This window comes from Phocoena sinus, chromosome 1 (genome assembly GCF_008692025.1).
Source record: "Phocoena sinus isolate mPhoSin1 chromosome 1, mPhoSin1.pri, whole genome shotgun sequence".
Taxonomy (NCBI): Eukaryota; Metazoa; Chordata; class Mammalia; order Artiodactyla; family Phocoenidae; genus Phocoena; species Phocoena sinus.
Window position 1 is genome coordinate 33,073,636 of NC_045763.1, and position 7,459 is coordinate 33,081,094.

The window sequence follows — 7,459 nt, forward strand, 5'->3', positions numbered from 1 at the left end:
CCTGAGAAACCATCATTAACATCAGCCACCCGAGAAGAGTAGGATGCAAGAAATATCGATGAACAAACAAGTTGTAAACAAGTTGGTAAAGCTGAGTTTATGTTGGGTGTAAGTAATTTAAATGATGACTGCTTTGGGAGAGGGCTAGAAATAAGGTAAAATGAATATTCTAGAGAATAAAGTTGGAAAAGTGGGAGGAATCAGGGCTAAAGTGTTATAAAATCCTTGATCTGGGAAAGGATAGAGATACTAACTTTATACCTTGTTGAATATGCATGTTAAAAATTGAAGGTTTGGGCTTCCCTGGTGGCGCAGTGGTTAAGAATCCGCCTGCCAATGCAGGAGACACGGGTTCGAGCCCTGGTCCAGGAAGATCCCACATGCCGCGGAGCAACTGAGCCTGTGCACCACAACTACTGAGCCTGCGCTCTAGAGCCCGCCAGCCACAACTACTGAAGGCTGCACGCCTAGAGCCCATGCCCCGCAACAAGAGAAGCCACCGCAGTGAAAAGCACGTGCACCGCAATGAAGAGTAGACCCCGCTCGGCGCAACTACAGAATGCCTGCGCACAGCAACGAAGACCCAACGCAACCAATAATAAATACATACATACATACATAAATTTTAAAATGAATAAATAATAAAATGGGTGACCAATAAAGACCTACTGTAAAAATAAAAAAAAAAAAAAAAAATTGAAGGTTAGCCACTGAAAGAAATAGACTAGGCCGCAAATCACTAGAGAGAAAAAGAGAGCTGTAATTCCAATAGAAAACAGGAAAGAAAAACCAAAGCAATGAAGGAAAGGCATGGTAAATAGAAAGCAAAAATAAAACAGCAGGAATGTGTCAAAGTATATCACTAATCACAATAAATGCAAATGGATTAAATCACCTTTCCTAAGGAATAATAACGTTCTATTTTTTTTTTATAAATATGTCAGAAGCACCTTATAACTTACATTGCAAAAGGCAGATAATCAGGTGCTCTCCCTAACCCCAAATCAAAAGAGCTGGTGCCTTTCTGGAGAAAGGAAGGAAGAAAGAAGATAAATTGGTGACATTGTCAAATTATTTCATGAACTAATACTACCTCTTATAAAAAATGTTTTCTTCATGGGGCTTCCCTGGTGGCGCAGTGGTTGAGAGTCCCCTGCCGATGCAGGGGACACGGGTTCGTGCCCCGGTCTGGGAAGATCCCACATGCAGCGGAGCGGCTGGGGCCGTGAGCCATGGCCGCTGAGCCTGAACGTCCGCAGCCTGTGCTCCGCAATGGGAGAGGCCACAGCGGTGAGAGGCCCGCGTACCGTAAAAAAAAAAAAAAAATTTCTTCAAATAATTTTTTCAAGTCTAGAAATTAGCTAGGAAGGTAGTAAATGTGTTTAATTAGTATAACAGTTACTGCTTTGTTTTGGACAGAGATGGGATTTAGTCTGATTTTTGAGCAAGACGTTTCATAGAGCACAGCAGCAGGAGAAAGTATCTTTAAGATCAGAGCAGCTGTTTCTCTTGCATCAGGGTTCTCTATCTTCATTATATTTTAATCAAGATGGTAAAAGAAATACTCTTTATTCCTCCTTCTTTTAACCAGAAAGTGCTTAAAACTCCATACTTTTTCAGAGACCACCAGATTGTTTTTTAAAATCCAGGTATAAACTGCATACAAGAAGATTGAAGCAAAATCATACAGAAAGGATGGAAAATAAAGGAACAAGATCCACTGAGCAAATAATAGAAAGCTGATACATCCTTATTAATTGCTATAGATCAGGAGTTGGCAAACTTTTTCTGTAAAGGGCTAGATATTAAATATTTTAGGCTTTTGTGGGCAATACAGTCTCTGTTACAACTACTTTGCTATAGCATGAAAGCAGCCATAGACACGTAAACGAACGAGTGTGGTTGTGTTCTAATAAAACTATTTACAAAAACAGTGAGCAGGGGACTTCCCTGGTGGTCCAGTGGTCAAGACTCCATGCTTCCACTGCAAGGGGCACGGGTTCCATCCCTGATTGGGGAAATAAGATTCCTCATGCTGTGCAGTGCGGCCAAAAAAAAAAAAAACAGGCAGCAAACCAGAGCTGACCCCTGTTCTGACTGTATACTGATTATATAGCAGTGAGCAAAAAAAGGCATGATGCCAGCACTCAACTCAAAAAACAATAATCAAACAAATATATAATAACCCCAGGTATTGATAAGTAAAACGTTAAAAAAAAAAACAAAACACCTGTCAGGTGATTGAATTCATAGGAAACTAAGGTGGAGTGGCCAAGGAAGTCCTCTGAGAAGAGGAGACTTTTAAATAGAGACCTGAATGCAGCAAAGGAGGGAGCCTTGGAAAGACTGTGCACGGGTCCGGAGGCAAGAGTGAGCCTGGCCTGTGGAGAATCAGCAAGAAGTCCAGTGTGGCTGGAGCAGAGCAGTGAAGGTGAGTTTTGTGCATTAGACAGGTGCCAGAGTATGTGAGATTTCCTTCTGAATGTGATGGGAAGGTTTTGAAGATTTTGAACATTTTTAGCAGAAGAGTGGTATAGTCTGGTTTATTTTTGGAAAGTTCTGACTGTGTGTGGGAAATGGATAGTAGAGATGGCAAGAGGGCAAATAGGGAGACCAGTTAAGAGGCAATTGCCTTGGAGTCCAGACCACAGAGAATGGTGTTTTAGTAGTGGAGGTGCTCTTCTAGGGGCTGGAATGTGTCAACTTTGGAAGCAATGTGTTGAAAAGGGCAGAGCCACTGTCAGTCTGGGTCACTGCTGTGGTCTGAACGTTTGTGTCCCACCGCCCCCAAATTCATATGTTGAAAACCTAATAACCAAGGTGTTAGTAGTAGGAGGTGTGGCCTTTGGGAATGGATTAGGTCATAAGGGCAAAGCCCTCATGACTGGGATTAATGCCTTTATAAAAGAGGCCCCACACACATACCACTGGAACACGCACCCACCCACATCCCTTCCTTCACATGCACACACAACAAACAGATTGCAGGAAATAAAAAGAAGGGAAGCTGTTACACAACCAAAGAGGCTTAAAGGACAAAAGCAAACGCAATGGAAGGACTGTTCACATCCTGATTCAAATACACCAACTGTAAAAAGCCATCTTTGGATACAACCTGAGAAATCTGAACGTGGATGGAAAGTTAGATGATATTAAGGAACAAGTATTCATTTGTGTAGGTATGATAATAGTAGTTATGGCTTTAAAAAATAAGTACTTAGTGATGCAAACTATAGTAATTACAGGCAAAATGACATGATGATTTCTGGTCCTGATTTAAAATTCTCCAGGAAAATAACACACATTTCCCCTTAAATCCCTGTAATTATAACAAGATTGCCAAAATGTTGATAACTGTCAAAGCTGGTTGATGGGTACATGGAGTTCATTACACTATTCTTTTTTGTGAAGTTTGAAAATGTCTGCGATGAAAAATGTTTTCATTGTTCAGTTATTGATTGGAACTGAATTTAGGAGTTAACGTGGGCACAGCTGCCATCTTTATAATATTGGTACTTTCCATTGTGAATATGGTATGTCCGTGCACTTATTTATGCTTCCTTAAAAAGAAAAAGAGGCCCCACAGAGCTTACTAGCCCCTTCCACCATGTAAGGAGGAGTCTGCCACCCTGAAGAGGGCCCTCACCCGACCATGCTGGCATCCTGATCTCAGACTTCCAGCCCCCATAACTGTGAGAAATAAATTTCTCTTGTTTATAAGCCTCCTAGTCTGTGGTATTTTTTTTTTTTTTTTTTGGTACGTGGGCCTCTCACTGTTGTGGCCCCTCCCGTTGCGGAGCACAGACTCCGGACGCACAGGCTCAGCGGCCATGGCTCACGGGCCCAGCCGCTCTGCGGCATGTGGGATCTTCCCGGACCGGGGCACGAACCCGTGACCCCTGCATCAGCAGGCGGACTCTCAACCACTGCGCCACCAGGGAAGCCCTGTGGTATTTTTTTATAGCAGCCAGAATGGACTAAGACAGTCGCTGACTGACCACACAGAAAAGAGCTACCCACCAACATGGACCAGCTACCCAGACTGTGAAATGAGGAAGAGATAGACTTCTATTTTCCTGAGCCAGTGCATTGTAAGATCTATTCGTTACAGCAGTTTAGTCTATTATAACTAATACACGGGTTGGCATTGAAGTAGTTTAAGGAGACTAATGACCAAGTTACTATTTTTTGAAGGATAACTTAGGCAAGCTGAGTGGCACATTGATTGCAGAAAGCAAGGCCATTGAGTAGAATACTGCAGTAGGCCACATAAGGAATGATGAAGGCCTGAACCAAGACTGTGGTACCGGGATCTAGAAACTATTATATTTAAAAGATAATTTGGCGGAGGTAATGAACAGGTTTTTTTCATCGACACATAAGTTATGACTGAAAGGTAAATAAACTGGTCAGGGTTTAGTGAATCAAACTACCCCTCAGTGGTGGAAATGTAAATCAACATAACTTTTTGGACCATTAGTTGGTAATGTACATTAAAAGTCTTAAAATGTCATACCATTTACTTATCTTTTCATTTACTTAATAAATTTATTTATTTATTATTTTTGGCTGCCTTGGGTCTTTGTTGCTGCGCGCGGGCTTTCTCTAGTTGTGGTGAGTGGGAGCTACTCTTCGTTGTGGTGCACGGGCTTCTCATTGTGGTGGCTTCTCTTGTTGCGGAGCATGGGCTCTAGGTGTGCAGGCTTCAGTAGTTGTGGCATGCAGGCTCAGTAGTTGTGGCACGCAGGCTCAGTAGTTGTGGCTCGCGGGCTCTAGAGCACAGGCTCAGTAGTCGTGGCACACGGGCTTAGTTGCTCCTCGGCATGTGAGATCTTCCTGGACCAGGGACCGAACCCGTGTCCCCTGCATTGGCAGGCAGATTCTTAACCACTGCGCCACCAGGGAAGTCCCTGTCATACCATTTAAATGAGCAATTCCATTTCTGTGAATCTGTCCTAAGCAAATGATTAGAAATTTAGTAAATGACTTCAGTACAAAGATGTTTATCATTGTGTTATTTACACTTGCAAAGGTTAGTGTAGTACTAAACCAACCCCCCAATCTACTTAGTGGCTTGTAAGTACAAAGATTTGTTTCTCAGCCATAATACCTGCCCAGGCTGGATAGGCTGGGGCCTCAGCTCCATGTTGCCCCACTCTGGAACCATTTTGAACGTATTTGTTATCTGCTGCTGCATAGCAAATTACTCCAGAACTTAGTGGCTTAAAACAAGAAACATTTATTTTGTCGCAATTTCTGTGGGTCAGGAAACTGGGCGTAGCTTTACTGGATCCTCTGGCATTTAAGACTGCAATCGGGAATTCCCTGGCAGGCCAGTGGTTAGGACTCTACACTTTCACCGCCGAGGGCTCGGGTTCAATCTCTGGGGAACTAAAATCCTGTAAGCCATGCTGCATGGCCTAGATAAATAAATAAACTTCATTAAACACAAAAAAAAAGACTGCAGTCAAGGTGTCTGCTGGGGCTACAGTCATCTCAAGCCTCAACAGGGGAAGGACGTGCTTCCAAGTTCACTTATGTGATGATTGGCAGGCCTCAGAAAATCCATTTCCAAACTTAACTCATGTGGCTGCTGGCAGGCCTCAGGTCCTACCAGGCAGGATACATCAGCTCTTTACCACACAGCCCTCTCCAGGCACCACGTGGACATCTCACAGCAAAGCAGCTGGCTGCTCTTAAAGTGATTAAGGGAGCAGTGGAGGGTAAAGAGGCCAAGCGTGATGGAAGCCAGAGTCTTTTTGTAACCTAATCTTGGAGTGATATCCCATCACTTTTGTCATATTCTATTCATTAGAAGCAAGTCACCAGGTTCAGTGCACATTCAAGGAGAGGGGATTACGAGGGCTTGAATACCAGGAGAAGGGGATCATTGGGGGCCATTTTAGAGGCTGCTTGCCACAATGAACGTTACAATTTCTGGGGCAGAGGGAAAAGAAACATGACAATTTGTGCGCTGGCTCTTAAGAGACTCCTTTTGGAGGTGGCACACATTACTTCTACTCTTATTTTGCAGCCAAACAAGTTACATTGTCACCACTAACTTCCAAGGGATGGGAAATTGCAATCCTACCATGTACTGGAAAGAAGAGGGAACCCAGAATATTTGTGAATAGGGCTTGACTACCATAGCTACAGGTTCAACAATGGGAGAATAGTTTAAATTTTTTTTTCTTTTTTTTTGCGGTACGCGGGCCTCTCACTGTTGTGGCCTCTCCTATTGCACAGGCTCCAGATGCGCAGGCTCAGCGGCCATGGCTCACGGGCCCAGCCGCTCCGCGGCATGTGGGATCCTCCCGGACCGGGGCACGAACCCACGTCCCCTGCATCGGCAGGCGGACTCCCAACCACCGCGCCACGAGGGAAGCCCTAGTTTAAATTTTTGATACAACCATGTGCAGGATGTTATGTAACTTTAACACGTTAAGTGGGATTTGCCCTTTAGCCTAGGATAGAAACTAGGATTTACAGGTGAGGCATCAAGTACCCCACATTGTAAAAAGAGGCACAAATAATTGGGGGTCAGACAACTTCTCTGCTTCCAGGACTTGTTAAAGGGTGACCAAACCCACTTTTCCATCCTCAACCATCTTCTCAGACCTGCACCATAACCCCTACAACCTCATGTAACAAGAAGATTGGTTAGGGCTTCCCTGGTGGCGCTCGTGGTTGAGAACCTGCCTGCCAATGCAGGGAACACGGGTTCGAGCCCCGGTCTGGGAAGATCCCACATGCCGCGGAGCAACTGGGCCCGTGAGCCACAACTACTGAGCCTGCGCGTCTGGAGCCTGTGCTCCGCAACAAGAGAGGCCGAGACAGTGAAAGGCCTGCGCACCGCGCACCGCGATGAAGAGTGGACCCCGCTCGCCGCAACTAGAGAAAGCCCTCGCACAGAAACGACGACCCAACACTGCCAAAAAATAAATAAATAAATTTATAAAAAAAAAAAAAAAAAAAAAGAAGATTGGTTAGAGGGTGGGGATGGGAGTCAGCAGAGTCATGAGTCAGCCCTGACAGAGACTGCCCTGACATTTCTCTACAAAAATCAAGTGAGGGCTTCCCTGGTGGCGCAGTTGAGAGTCCGCCTGCCGATGCAGGGGACAAGGATTTGTACCCCGGTCCGGGAAGATCCCACATGCCGCGGGGTGGCTGGGGCCCGTGAGCCATGGCCGCTGAGCCTGTGCGTCCGGAGCCTGTGCTCCGCAATGGGAGAGGCCACGACAGTGAGAGGCCCGCGTACTGCAAAAAAAAAAAAATCAAGTGAGCGAGATAGGCTGGGACCTGGGACCTGGGACCCAGCACACTTTACTGGAGTGCTTGTACCTGGACAAACGTCTCCTTAAGCAACAAAGTACAAAGAAACTGTAAGGGACTAAAAATAACTGCATGCATGCGCAGTTGGGGCAAATTATGAGCAGTAAGATACAAAAAGGCCAAATAT